Below are 15,864 nucleotides of genomic sequence, written 5' to 3'. Positions count from 1 at the left end.
TCCTTTTTCCATCAGGGCCCTTGAAGCTGTTCCAGCTGGGCCATTCTTTTTAGAAACATGTTCAAAGACATTCTCTTCTCTACCGCAAAGGTGACAGTCAATTCATGCCTCAACCCTTCATCTTATTTTAAAGAGGAGACATGGTTGGAACCGTGTTTTGTGCACCCCTAAACACACACATCCTCTACCCGCCATTCCTGTTGTCACTATCTTGGCTCTGGTCCTAATTATTTCTCTCCTACACCCCTAAGCCACATCTCTGACTTACTTCTTGTCAATTTCCATCTGCCTTTCACACCTCTTTCCCTAGACTGATTCCAAATAGGAAATTGGATCAATTAATTCCCCAGATTACAAGGCTCCACTGGTTTTCCATGATGTTCAACAGAGTCTAAACTCTCCAGCATGGAATGCAAGGCATTCCAATCCTTCTTCTCACCACCATCCAAGCTCACTGGAGACAGTAACATGGGACCACTTTGCACATATGTGGGTGTAACCAGGGGAAACATATCATGGTAGTTCATGCTGCTATGCCTCTAATATGATGTTCTTGTGTTGGGAATGCCCATTCCACCTCATTTTCGATAGAGAGATAGACAGATAAACTCCTATTATATTTTTTTTAATTTTGAAAAAACTTTATTGTGGTATAATCTCTGTACAGTAAACCACATATTTCAGAAGGACAATTTGATGAATTTTGATAGATGTCTACACTATGAAACCACCACCACAATCAAGATACCTAACATTTCCATCACTCCCCCAGAGGTGCAAATTTCGAATTCCCAATTTATCCCTTCCCATCCTGTTTACCCTCTGGTAACCAGAAGTTTGTTCTCTATGTCTGTGAGTCTATTTCTGTTTTGTAAATAAATTCCTTTGTGTCTTTTTTTTAGATTCCACACACGAGTGATATGGCATTTTTCTTTCTCTTTCTGGCTTACGTCACTTAGAATGGCAATCTCCAGGTCCACCCATGTTGCTGCTGCAAATGGCATTATTTTATTCTTTTTATGTCTGAGTAGTAGAAAAATATAATTTGAAAATATACATGCACCCCATTTTTCATAGCAGCACTATTTACAATAGCCAAGATGTGGAAACAGCCTAAATGTCCATCGACAGATGATTGGATACAGAAATTGTGGTATACATACACACACACACACACACACATATATATACATACACATATATACATACATACATACTATTCAGCCTATCAATTTTTATCTTTGATACCATTATCCTTCTAGCCTAGAGTCAACAAAAAAAAGAGGAGGAACAGATGGGGGGAGAGACAACCTAAGGAGGGAGAGAGCCAACAACTGCAGACTACTCAGATAATTTCTTGACCAATAGATAATTTCTAACCCTGTACCAATTATAACTAAATTGTTCATCAAACGAAGTGTAAGGCAGGTAACAAGCCCTATACGTCCCTTGATAGTCAACTGGCTACCCAGTTGTCCTAACATAAACCAGCATGATAACAACAACAATAAAAATAGTAACTAATATATCACACTCCAGAAAAGTTCTGTGTTCTTTACAAACATTAACTCAGTTATGCCTCAGTAGGTGGTGAGAAGACACAAACATGTTCATTAATCTGCTCAAAGCCATACAGCTTTTAGTGGAGGGTCAGCGAGCAAACCCCAAGGCCAGTGCTCTCACCTTCTACAGCAACACTGCGTCTGCAGTCTGGTATTTTAAGTAGTACTATGAACACATGCCACACCTTCTTCAGTAAGTCCTCAGCATCTCACATGCTTATGATCTTCCTCACAGACAACGAAGGCTTTGGCCCTGCACGGCCCTCTTAAATAGACCAGAACACTCTTTCAGAAGCCTGTCACAGTGAAAAGGATAGAGTTTGAATCAGAAGGCCTGATGGGATTCAAGCTCTACCTCTGTTCGTCAGTAGTTCTGTGCCCTTAAGGCAAATCACTTAACTCGGTCCTCAATTTCTGCCCGTAATGGAGATATTAACACCTACCCCCACAGGGATGCTCCAAAGTACAAAAGAGATAAAAATACATTGCAAAGGTACTCATCTTAATTCTAGCAGTTCTCGTCAGACACCAAAATAACCATTTTTATTGTCCTGATTTGAACAGCACCTGGAGCTCCTTAATTCCTGGACACCGAAACACTGTGGGCAAGTGCCCCGAGTTTATCCCCGTGGTGTAAATAATCAGAGCCCTGGCATGTAACCCTTTTCTGGACGGTAAGCCTTATCCTGTAGAAAGCCTCTTCTCCTTTCAAGTCTTACCCTGAAAGGGGCCTGCGGAGATGATTTCAGCTTCCCCCCAAGAATGAGATAAGGAGAAATCAAGGAGAAAGAGAAAGCCAGCTTTGGTCTTATTCATTTCATTTTTCAACCTATTGTGACCTCCATAATTTTTATTCCATTTTTTGCTATTTTTCCTCTTCTCCCAACTTCTTGTTCATAAACTTGACCAGGCTTACCATGGTCCTAGCTAGTGCTGTGGAGGAAATCTGCCTTCAGGATGTCCAAACTCCCAGCCTCCCTCCTCCAGCTGTGGCTAGTTTTCCTTCCATGTCTCCGTGCCCTTAGCTCACATAACCATCTCCACGGCATCCTTCTAACCTCTAAGGACCCACAGGACCACTTCCTGTGAATAGTTCAAGTCCTTCAGCCATGCTCCCGGTGACCATGCTTTTCCTCCAGCTCTGCAGGAGAAAAACCAGTCGATCCTGACCCCAGCCAGCCTGTGACAGAGCTGGGATCTGAAGCTAGGTTCCCTGCCCACAACCAAAGCTCATTCCAAAACAATACACTAGCTCATTCATTCACCAATGTTTAACAGACCAGTATTACGGGGATACTCTGAGAGGCAAGAGGGATACAGAATATACTCAGAGACGTATGAACAAAGAAGAGGCTGCAACAGAGGCATCTGTTACTTCAGCACATATTTTGCTGAAAGGATGCAGCGCTAATGAATAGTAACGCACAGGTGTTTATTGCAGAATCTATCATACGGAAGATAATCAAAAGGCACAATCAAGTCATGTTGTTAGCGGCTGCATCGCCAAGATCTAGCTCCCTGCTTGGCATATGGGAGGCATACTAAAAATACCAATTAATTAATGCTTCCATGTACTTAGTTAAGCTTGAATCTCTAAGAGCATGGGTCCTAAGTGTTTCGTGGTTCATTCATTTACTTAACAACCAACATTGACTGAACATTTACTATGTTGGGAAACAGTTCGTGACCCCAGAGATGTCTTGACACTATCAGGTAAAAATAACTTCATGTAAGACACGTGAAGCCTTGATCTATCAGTGCATTCTGCACAGGCAGATGAATAAACATGCATGCGTACGCACAGAGGACGCAACTTTATGTTGCTGGAAAATTGCATTTTTAAAGTGAAACACAGCCAGAAATAACTCTGATCATAATTCTTATCGTTTGCTTCTCCTCCATGAGTTTAGTTTTTGGATCAGGCTCTTGGAACAAAAAGAAGGGAGGAATTCACTCTGCACAGAGGAGTTTGAGAAAACAGAGGAGGAGATATTTTGCAAGTAGTGAAGAAGGTGCAGAAGGCAGGGAGAATGGACTTCCTTTACAGGGAACCACATTTCCAAACCCTGATGTCTGAGAGGGTCTGGCATGTGCCCGAAACAGCCAGAAGTTTGGCGTGGTTCAAGAAAAACCTGCATGTGCGCCTGAGAAGATGAAGATGAAGCCAGCAGGGCATTTGTGAAGTCCAGGGAGCGCTGCGCTATCTGTAAACCAGGGAGACTGGCTTTTACCAACATTCCCCGAGACAGTATGCTGTTGGGGGAAGGGTGATGTCCCCCCCGGGCTGTACATTCAGGACTGCCCTCTTCCTCCCGCCCACATGACCTCCAGCAGGCTAACTCCTCAGCCTCAGCTTCTTAGGCAACATTCAGATAATAATAATAGTGCCTAAACTCACGGGGTTGTTCTGACAGCTAAATGAGCATTTAGAGTTTAATTTTTTTTTAATTGAAGTATAGTTGATTTACAATGTTGTGTTTGTTTCTGGTGTACAGAATAATGATTAAATTATACATATTATATATATATATATATATATATATATATATTCTTTTTCATCGTAGGCTATTACAAGGTATTAAATATAGTTCCCCATGCTAAACAGTAGGTCCCTGTTGTTTATCTGTTATATATAGTAGTGTATATATGTTAATTCCAAACTCCTAATTTATCCCACCTGCCTTCCCCTTTTGGTCACCGTAAGTTTGTTTTCTATGCCTGTGAACAATTAGAATGATGCCTGATCCCTGGGTATTAACAGTGATGATCCATCTATAGCAAAGCCATCACTGCCAGCGATTCACTGAAAGGATTCTTCGTTCTCTCAAAGCTCCACTTCAGCGTAAGGATGTGATTCAGCCAAGCATTTCGGAAACTGCCGGTAACTGGTGTTTCTACTGATGATCAAAGAGATAGACCAGGGGTCAGCAAACTCCGGCCTGTGGGCCAAATCTGGCTTGCTGCCTGTTTTTGTAGGTTTTATTGGAGCACATTCATTCATGTATTGTCCACGGCTACTTTTGAGCTTGTAGCTTGTGGCATCGTTGAGTAGTTGCGACAAAGACCACATGGCCTGCCAGGCCAAAAATACTTACTATCTGGTTCTTTTCAGAAAAACTTTGTTGGCCCCTGAGAGAGACGACAATGATACACAAAGAGATGACATACATATATACATGCATATGAGAGAGAAACATACACATGGATCCAGAATCCAGGACCTTGATTCAAGAATTTGCTCCTTATCCTTTCCTGCCTTGGCTGTTAGCTTAACGAGCAGTTCTCAGTGTCCCACCATCTTGTGATTTGCTTATATGAGTAGGCTTAGCTGTCAGCCTCTATCACACGTGGTGCAGAGAGAGAAGAAAATTGAGACCACTGCCTTAGATCTTACCAGATTACTGAAGCCAACCCAGGTAGGGCTTTATTCAAAGCAATCATTTCATTTACACAGGTTGAATTACTTTCCCCTTTTCCTATCAGACCAACGTCAGACCCAATGGGCGTTCTGCTGCAAAGACAAACTGCTGAAGGCAGCGAGCTTCGCAAACCCATGGAAACACACAGTTACATGAGCCTCTAGTCTCTAAGTACAAAAACAGCCTTTGTGGTGGTCTGAAATACAAGAGATCTCAATTGCTGTTTACTGAACCTTAAACCTTGACAAAACAGGTTACTTTCAGGTCCTGAACTAGCTTCAGACTTACCCTTTTCTTAAGGAACTACAAAAGAGACTGAGCTGTGTGCACCACGTCCCTTTGTTATATTAGAATTAGGGATTAGAGCAGAAGGAAATGCTTTACAATGAACCTTCCCTGCAGATGCCCCCGGAAAACAGCAGTGGACTATGCGTGTCAAGAGGAGTACGTTCAGAAATGGTTCCTGTGGACACTATATAAACAGGTGTTCTGTACGAACAGGGAGGGGTTCCATGTGCATTTAAAAGCTCAAAACATGGAGTTTCAGAATGCTGGACATACTTCTTTCCAGCAGGACTCCTCCAAGTCTTTAACTTGTCCATTATCAGTCTCCAAGAGGGAGAAAGCATGCAGTTTCCCAAACTTATTTGATCAAAGAAAGCCTTTAAGGGTCTGATTTTTCTTAGAACGTGGCTTAGGAAATGTGGTCTTTCGATTAAGAAAAAGTTTCCTGAGAGATGAGACCTACTTTTATGTAATCTCTTAGAAAGCATCTGCTCATTAAAAATTTGGTTTACTGGTTTTGGGTTTTTTGTTTTTTGTTTTCTTGTTTTTTGTTTTTTGCCATTCTGCCTGTTAAAGGAGCAAACAATTACAAACATACATGTCAACCCTGTTATCACTCGGCACCCAGAGAGACAAGTGTTCTGGAGGCAGGCTTTGCAAACCTCAGCCTTAGGCACTGGCTCTAAGCTATCAAGGTGGATGTCACATATCGTGGGTAACTTACAGAAGGAATAAACGTCCCTCGAGCCACTACTGCAAGTCAAGAGCTGCGTGACACATGACGTTGCATTTAATCTGCAGAACAACCCTGCAATGCAAATATTTAGTATTCCCATTTTGCAGAGAAGGAAATGAGAGGCCAGAAAGTAACCTTCCTAACTACGTAACAACCAGCCTTGAACCCACGTCCGTCTGGTTCTCTGGTTCGAGCTGTACTCGGGTCTCAACACCACAGAGTCATCCAAGCACTTACGCAGTGCAGTCCAAGAGAACGCTCTGTGGTGATGGAAGCAATCACAGCCTCTGTGCCACCTGCTTGCCCTACTAAGGTAGCCACTGGCCGCATGAGTGGACTGAGCACTAGAAATGTGGCTAGTGTGACTGAGGAACTGGATTTTCTCTTTTCTTTTAATGAATTTACACTTAAATAGCTGCAGGTCTTCCCCTGGCTACCGCACTGAAGAGTGTAGCCCTATCTACCATTCCTTTCTTAAGTACCGAGGCTCTCTGACTCAATTTTCAGAAACACTAAGTTTGTTATCAGCCTCTGGTTTTACCTTATACCCCTAAATCAGGAGCCAACAGATCCTGGACAGCCAAGGACAGGGGTCAGAAGGTGTGGGGGAGAGGACTGGCAAATAGAATAGAGAAAAAATGTGAAAGTAGAAAATATGGGTACGACAGAACACAAGATAAAGGAAGATACGGGCCAGGGACATTCTTTGTCAGGCCAAACCACCTGAAGCATGTGAATAAGCCAGGAGGGAGGCCAGGCAAATAACACAGCAAGAACAATGCGCCCTGAGGTCTGGGGTAACTTGGAAAATGTCCAGTGCACTTGAGTGGGCTCTCAGACACCATCTTCTGCTTCCCTCATTCTATTTGGCGTCACTGAAGCACAAGAAAAGTTTGGACACTCAAAATGCTAGACGCAGGTTTGGGAAAAGTCCATGTAAACTAGCATCTCCATGCCGATCAAGCCCGGTGAGTGAAGCAGAACCGTGTCATGAAGCAGTTTCAGGGGTCAGGTGCCAGGTTTTCTGGGGCCCTCGGGGAAGTTGTACTTTTTTCCAACTCTTGCTAACCTTTGACATAAATCATAGATTCTATATTTGGGGGGACAAAGCAGCTTTCATTGTTACATTTTGTATCTTGATCATCTGAATGGTGGATAGCAAAACGAACAGTTGGTTGCTCTGTCTGACTTTACGTTTTTAACAATGTGTCGTCAGGGACACCACGCCGACCACAGAAACACAAGCCAGCACTGAGCTGCCGAACATGAGCTTTGAAATCACACCGTCTGGTTCAAACACTGGTTCTGCCACTTCATGGCTGTGTGACCCTGACTGTGTACTAGTACTTAACCTCGCTATGCCTCAGTCACTTCATCAACAAAATGGGGACAAAAATGGAATCTGACTCGTAGGGCAAACACTTGTTAGTCGGTGTGTTAGTTGTGTTAGTGCTCATCAGTGCTGTTAGCTAGGACCTAGCTCCTCTAACTCCCTGAACAAGCCACTTGTCCACACCAAGCAAGCAGGGCTGTTAATCTACAGAATGACAGTAACAATCTTTCCCCTATACGTGTGTATCTTGATTACAGTGTTCACTTGAGATTATGTAAGTAAACTTGCTTTAAAGGTGAAGCAACATAACATTTAGTTCATCATTTTTTTGGTCATTTTCTCTGATCCAACTTTTTTTTTTTTTTTTAGTTTGTATGTATATATTTTTATTGAAGTATAGTCCATTTACAATGTTGTGTCAGTTTCTGGTGTACAGCACAATGCCCCAGTCATATATGAACATACATATATTCATGTTCAAATTCTTTTTCACCATAAGTTACTACAAGATATTGAATATAGTTCCCTGTGCTATATTGTATGAACTTATTGTTTATCTATTATATATATAATAGACAAACATATATATATATATATTAGTTAGTATCTGCAAATCTTGAACTCCCAGTTTATCCCTTCCCACCACCAATAACAGTTTATCTTATATTAACACACTAAATTTTTTCTGGGGTCAAGAAGGACTGTTTATTCAACAGAAATCATAAAATGTTAAAATTAGAAGGATCCAGAAATCCTTTTTTGCAATTTTTGCATTTCCCCTATCCAATATATGGCAGTCTTCTACAGTACCCTATTCCCTCAATTTTTTCAGCCTACAAAATTTGGGACAGGGAGCAAGGACATTATTGTATATAAACCATTCCGTACTTAAGACAATTCCTTGAGTCAAAACTTGCTTTTTCTAACCTCCACTTCTTTGATGGTCAACAGAAAAACTCCAGTTCCCCTTCTACACAGCAGTTTTTCAAATATTTAAAGATAGTGATTATGCTCCGCACTTCCCCCATACACCTATCCCTGCCAACAAATGAATGCATGTTTCAAAGTACAAATCCTCTGGTTACTTCTCTAACTTTTCTAATTCTTTGAGGAACTTTGGGGGGGGGGCATTCAACAGTCTTCCTCCAGACACACTCTGATTAGATCGATTCCCATTCCACTCGCGTTTACCTAACCTAGCACATCCTGTGCCAGTGCTGGGCTCTGGGAAAAGGAGTCAAGACTGGAAGACACCCAGTCACATTCATAGAGTCATCGCCTGGTATGGGAGGCAGATGTGTCTCATTTACTTACTTGAACTTCCGACTGGCCCACCAGAGAACAGAGACAGGAATCCACAATCAGCTTCTTCGGGTACAAAATACTTCTTTCTACTCATCTACCCCAAGAGCGATCAGGCATCTCAAGTAGCCTCTTGGTGACAGGTACTTACTGAAATCAATTCCACGTCCCCCTTCTCCTTAAGGACAGCTGGACAGCCACTGCATTTTATTTTGCTCTTAATATTAATGCTTTGCGCCTAAGTGCAAGACATTGCATTGAGCGCTTTCAGATCTTACCTTGTTTGACTCAATCAACCCTTCTCATGTCTGAGCATCTGGCTTCAGCTTGTTACGCTGGCCCTGTGGCCTCTGTATCATCCACGAGTCAGACGGTGTATTTGGTCCACTTTCTCCCAATCCCTGAGGAAGCTGTTCACACTAAAAAGACTTCCACGTGACTGCCTCCATTTACCAGAGACACTGGGGATCTGAGGTTTTCCATTCATTCCCTGAGTCATCATTATGGAGGGCTCTCTTTGAGCAAGGCCCAGAGGCAGGGGAGAAGATTATAAAGAGACAGAGACACAGTCATTGCACTTGGGACACATGAGTCTAACAGAGGCGACTGCCATGTACAGGAACGACTAGAACATGGGGCTGAATGCTGGTGCCATGAAGCATAATCAGGAGGGCCATTCCTTCTGAATGAGAGGACCTAGGAAGGCCTGCCAGAGGGGAGGGCAATGAACTGGGGCTTTGATGGATAAGGAGGAGTTCAGCAGGGGAGGAGTTCAGCAGGCAGTGGTGGGGAAAGAGATGACAGAAATTGGTAGGACATGGGTTTTTAAATGATGCAAGTGACAGAACTGTTTTTTGTTTGTTTGTTTTGGAATGTTGTTCTCCTTTCTGGAAACCTTCCTGAAAAATAGTCAGTATGGTAATTGTCATCTCACAAACTTCTCAACCACAAGTGGTCCATTCCACTCCCAACCTGTGATTTGGGAGTTTATAATAAAATTTATTTCTATCTTAAAATGCAAAGCAAAAACATTCAAGCTTACAAGTCAAAAGCAAACTCTTCTAGCTTCTGTTTCACAACTCTAATGTCTTACCAACATATATGCTTGCTACTGTCAGGAAGGCAGGAGATGCTGGCTCCAGGCCTGGGGACCGGCCACACTGAGGCCTTTCAAGGCTTCCTGGGTGCTGACCCCACCCCACGGGGTGCCCAATTACATCTCATTTTCTGTGTGGCCTTTTACTTCCTTTGAACACTGACTTGAAGGTTGGATTTTAGTTTTGAATGTGCTCATCCAACACTGAAGTCCTTCATCCCGGGAAATGCTGTCCGACTCCTAGTGGGGCTTTTGTATCTAAACAGGCTTCTTCACAGTTCTTCCCTCTGATTCTCTAGTTTAAGCTTGAAATGATTAAAGACGTTAGCAGGGGCCGGAGTTGAGGAATCTTTCTCCTCCTTCTTTTCTACTGGGATTATCAACTCGCCATAAACCTCATTCTAGCCACACAGAACCCAAAAGGCAATGCAATTAAGAGCGACTGGTTTGTACTGCAAGGTTCTTTCTCCTTTGTGGAGGATGCAGAGAGATTTGCAGACAGGGGCTGTTATCTTATCCTTCTTTGTTTTCTTAGCACTGGGAATAGCACCAGGCACACAGCAGGTGCTTAATATTAATAAATGCTGAATAAGAGAATAACATGATAAATGGATGGATGGCACAGTTTCCTGCTCTCCAAATGGGACTGTCCTAATTAAATAACATTTTAATATTAATTCAAGCCTGAAATTCTAGCCTTCTATCATTCTGTGAAATAAATCAGGACACTGACAGGCATATTTACTTGGATAATATGCATATGCTTTAGAAGGTAGGCAAGTGGGAGAATCCCAGTAGCCTACAGAGTACATCTGATACAAAAGCCTCTCACCAGCTCGCTGGTCTAGCAAGCACAGCGCTAAGTCCCAGAATCCTAGCTATGGATCCAGAATGTTAAAGGCACAATGTCCCCATTTTACAGATAAGAAAAGTGAGGCTGACAATCTACCCTACACAGAAAAGATAAACAACAAGGTCCTACTGTAAAGCACAGGGAACTATATTCAATGTCTTATAATAATCTACAGTGAAAAAGAATATGAAAACAAATATATATATGTATGACTGAACTATTATGCTGTACGCTAGAAATTGACACTTTGTAAGCTGACTATACTTCAATAAAAAAAAGAATATATATATGTAAAACTGAATCACTATGCTGTACACCAGAAACTAACACAATATTGTAAATCAACTACACTTCAATAAAAAAAAGGAAAAGGAAAAGTGAGACTGAGAGAAGTAACTTGCCCAAGGTCACCTAGCTAGTAAGCTGCATGGCTTGGACCGAATTTACCGTTGCTTCCCCATGAAAACTGATCATTGATCAAGGTAGAAAAATAATGCGTACCAGCTCCAGCATAATAGACCTAATGGACTCAATTAACTCGAAGGTTCCTGCCTCACCATGAAGACCCAGCAAGTCTAAGGCGTCAGGAGCCAGAGTTGATGTGAAAAAAATAACTGCTCTAAAGCGGACAGTGCCGAATTATAACAACCTTTCCTACTTACCTCCCCAGTCCTTGGGGTACTTGCTGACCAACCCCGCCCCCGTGGCTGCCTTTGCTTAGCACTCACTGGATGAGTAGCTTCCAAAGGATTCGGTGAGAAGAGAGCCCTTGGAATTAGCATTTAAATTTCTTTGAAATTTAAAATAGCACTAGTGTTGGACAGCTCCAAGGGCCCATCCCCAGGAGAGCTCACCTCCCTGCAGGGACCGCTGGAGATCTGAAACACCCCCTCTGACTGTCTGCAAGTCTGTGCAAGAAATGAACAGGGGATTGGTACTGGAGCATTTACTTTTCAGGTTGGGCTTTTTTTAAGGCTGTTATTTCTCTAATTTCTAATTTTTTCTTCATTCTTTTCCCTTAACGGAGGCACTGGGGATTGAACCCAGGACCTCGTGCATGCCAAGCATGAGCTCTACCCCTAAGCTATACCTCCCACCCTCTTCAGGTTAGTTTTTAAAGCCTGATGTGAAGAGAATGAAAAAAAAAAAATAGTAGGTTTTCAGTCTGCAGAGCTATTCCTATCGGAACATCCCACCCCCATCCCACCACCCCCTGCACCTAAAATGGTGCTTGGCACACAACAGGCGTTATCTTTCAAGTGGCTGAATGAACAAAAAGTAATGCAAGATCACCTGACCTACCCATGGACTTCCCAGCTGGAAGGAGCAAACCAGAAATTCTGTCCACAAACATGGTCAACTTACACGTGACTCTGTACAAAACAAGGTGATTGAGGTACTTCAGGTCAATATCAATCTTAAAAAAAAAAAAAAGCCATAGAGAGTATTTTTCTCATTGTCTCTGGTTACCAGTCACCTCTTATACTGGTCCACAGAGACCTCCTGAGGGTGGGCCCTAAATTATCTCATGCAGCCTGGGCTGTTCATTGAGACACTGCTCACATGAAGCCACTGCATATTACCATTTAGCAACGCCGAGGAGAGAGAGGCAATCATTGCTCGTGCCTATCTAGACACATTACACAATTCATACACGGTGCAATCATGAAATGGGATTTATTCAGTCTCAGGCACTGACGTTGATGTGGCTCAAACCTAATTTTCTAGAGGACGGCACAATTCTCATTGATTTGGGGAGATGTATTCACATTGTCTCGCTGTGCAGACTCGCGGCCCCCAGAGTCCATGCAAAAACAATCTTGAGACATCAAACCCCAGTGAGGGCGGTGGGAGCTCTCTTTTCTTTCTTAAAAGCACAGGAATGAACTTACTGCCAAAAAGGCCACATTCTGACATGATGGGAAATAACATAGCAGGGCGCCCACCATAAGGCGCTGAATAATCGGAAATGTACAAAAGGATTCCGTTATGTGCATGAAATGATTTACCTCTTCATTCAACTGCAAAAATTTGGCATTTCATAATACATTAAAAAGAAATCTCCCTGAGAAACTACTGAATTTACTTTACGTGGCGTAAGTACCTAAGTAATTTCGCAACCATCGAGTCCCTCGCCTTTTCAGACACATCTATATTTGCATTTGTTTTCATCTTTCCCTGTAAGGTCTCTGAAATACAGCTGCACAATATTTATCGACTGTCTCATTGCAAAATACTTTGCAAAATACTTTCCATAACCGAGAAGGCATCTGCCCTCATGGAGCTCACAGCCTCGTGGGGAAGACAAGGTGCATAAAGATGCCCGCTCTGATATACAATCTCACGTGTTAAAAATACAGTAAGAACAGAGAAGGACAGAGTCTTGGTCAAGAGAAACTGGGAAAGCTTACGAGAGAGAAGACTGTTGCATATAACCTTGAACTATAATACTAGTCGTTAGGTATTATGGCACATGAACAAAATTCAGGATGCCTAAAATCAAAAGGGTACAGTGGGCAGGCATCTTAGAAATGGGTCATCCAAAGCCTCCTTTCCTTCTCAGCTGAGAGGATGTAGGTCCAGAGGAGCCAAGTAAGCAGCGCCAGGACACCAGATCATCTAACTGACCCGGTAACATAACCCACGTGCTCCATCCCGTCCCAGGACGCCTCTGCTACACAGCCCGTGAGTGCTTCATTACTTTTACCTGCACAGGTAACTCAATTCAGCACAGGTTAACTCAGCAGAGGTGCACACAGGGTTTCACTGAGACTGGGCTCCATGCTTTCAGTCCCTTCTGCATATAGAGAGCTTACCTGTGATTCTACCTGGAATAAAAGAGCACTAAAAAAAAAAAGTGAGATATGTTCTTGACACTGCCCATATCTTTATACAATAATGACTGACTAATTAAAAGCTGATAATATATTACGGTGACACAATATCTGGATTGAGGTCCCTACCACCACTCTTGCCACAATGAAAATGAAGTAAAAATATATAGACAGATAAAGAGAAGACTCCTAATTTCACGGTACAGTAGATGTTAGGACAAGAAATGAACTTCTACCTATGAGGTCAATCCCATCTCACAGGCAGGGAATATTAATTTACTGATAGTCTTTATGCTGGAGAGTTAAAGGAAAATTGGTATGAATGGTGCAACAAAATTTCAACCTCTCTGATGAGGCTGAGCACGAGCAGTAAAAAGGAAACAATTCTGGTCACTGTATTTTATTACATAATAATAGGCTGAATCAGAAAATTGGAGTATTAATCAAATATTTTCTACCTAGACTTTGCTGATAAAGTAAATAGCTTCATGCTTTTATGAAGATCTGGTATGTTACAGTCACGTTTAAGGGCAGTGAGTTCCTTTTTGTAATTACTAATAGAGATGGTTTAATTACATCCATAAGTCCCAAGATACTGCTGCAATACACCAGCTGGGGGCTGAAGTGCCCACTCTCTACCAGGTTCCTAGATTATATGGAGTCTGACATGCAAATCCCATCAGCTCTGAATCAGATACTTCTAGGAAGGGGCTTAGGCAATAAATCTTTTGCCTTATTCATAAAGAAAAATAATCACAATAGATGCATCGATTTACTTACCTTGTTAACTCTCTGGGGCATAGTTACCTACTTCCTAGAGAGGAAAAATTAACTTGTGAGCATACTGTTATAAACACAGGCAGAGAAAGACCAGAGAGAATCCAAACATCCCAACGCTTGCATAATTGGAAGACACATCCAAGAACCCTCTGTCGATAGGGAATGGTCCCATTAAATGATAGAAGCCTGCTATGTGAATTGACAGCAATTCACAGGACAGAAAATCTTCCCTATTTCCCAATGAACTGGCTTCCCTAAGAAGAAAACTGGAGGAACAAAAAATGCTTCAAAGATACAGTGCAGTGAGCATCCACCGTGTAGCACGTGCCTGCCTGCATTTCCCACCCTGATTTTCCTTTGAGGGGAAAGGAATCATCCTCTTATCCCAATGGCACAAGTCTATACGGTCTGGTGGGGCTAATCTCACCCCCTGGCTCCATGGGTGGGCCTCAGCCCAGCACCAGCCAATGGGCAGAAATTCTGCCTCCAACCCTGATCACAGAGACTGATTCAGAATCGGAACAAGTCCACTGAGAGACAGCCCTAGGCCATTCAGTGACTCAACTGGGGAAAAGCTTTCTTCCCTTCTGCCAGGGCTGCTAAGCTGGCAGGACATGAGCCTGGATGCTGGTGGCCGTCTTTGCCACTGCTTGGGCACAGCCTTCTAGCAAGGCCAACACAGAGAGCACAAAGCTGGCGTGTGGAGACATAGCTGACTGGGCCCTCGGCTCTAACCACACCTGCAGCCAGACTACACCTACCCTTAGTGACGTGAGCAGAGAAGTTCCCTTTTAGACTGAAGTCACGCTAAGCCATATTCTTGTCACTGGCAACCTGAAGAGCCTCCACAGAGCCAACATCTTCAACTCAGACTCCTAACTTCACATGGCAGCAGGCATGTGAGGCATCATCTACCAACCCTCTGTTCAAATAAAATAGAAATACACAGAAAGGGAAGATTATCTTGAAACTGTACCAGAAAGTACAAGAAATGACCAGAGGAAAAAGCTAAATGTTCAATGGATATACCTGTATGAAAAACCAATCCCAGCTTAAGTCCACTCTACATTTTGAACCAGAATAGTTTAAGCCCACACTGTCTATTATGGCAGCCACCAGCCATAGAAGATTAAACTAAAATTAGAATATGTTAAAAAAAATTTTTTAATTCAGTTTCTCAGTCACACTAGCTACATTTCAAATGCTCAGTAGCCACATATGCTTTGTGGCTACTATACCGGACACCACAGAGACCACCTCCTTCATCACTAAAAGTTCCCATGGAGAATGCTGGCATTCTACTGCCATTTCCAGATGTGGGATGCAATGGAGCTGCCACAAAAAAATTCATGAATGAAGATATTCATCAAAGAATTATTTATAACAAAAAAGAATGAGCAACCACTTACACATACAAGGGGAAATGCTAAATGTTGATACAAGCATGTTAATGAACTTAAAAAGGACATTTAGAGAGTTTTTCTTTAAAGAGATACGGGAACATCAGCTTTTTTAACAGAGTTTTGACAACTATTTTCAATGAACTCCACAAGACAAAATGTTTATAGCAAAAAGAATAGGTATTTATACAATGGAATAATACTCAGCCATAAAAAATTTAAAAAATAATGCCGTTTGAAGCAACATGGATGGACCTGGAGAAC

At 42.4% G+C, this 15,864-nt stretch overlaps 1 protein-coding gene and 1 non-coding gene across 5 annotated transcripts in view; both read right to left on the bottom strand.

Moving 5' to 3' along the window:
- DAB1 (DAB adaptor protein 1) overlaps positions 1 to 15,864 on the bottom strand; it is a 1,070,346-nt gene that overhangs the window by 352,980 nt on the left and 701,502 nt on the right. The window lies entirely within an intron of this gene.
- On the bottom strand, positions 11,609 to 11,680 carry TRNAA-GGC (transfer RNA alanine (anticodon GGC)). The gene has a single exon. It is a non-coding gene; the product is annotated as a tRNA-Ala (tRNA).

Source organism: Camelus dromedarius, chromosome 14 (genome assembly GCF_036321535.1).
Source record: "Camelus dromedarius isolate mCamDro1 chromosome 14, mCamDro1.pat, whole genome shotgun sequence".
Classification (NCBI taxonomy): Eukaryota; Metazoa; Chordata; class Mammalia; order Artiodactyla; family Camelidae; genus Camelus; species Camelus dromedarius.
The sequence above is the reverse complement of the archived record's forward strand: the minus strand, read 5'-3'. Positions and strand labels throughout refer to the sequence as shown.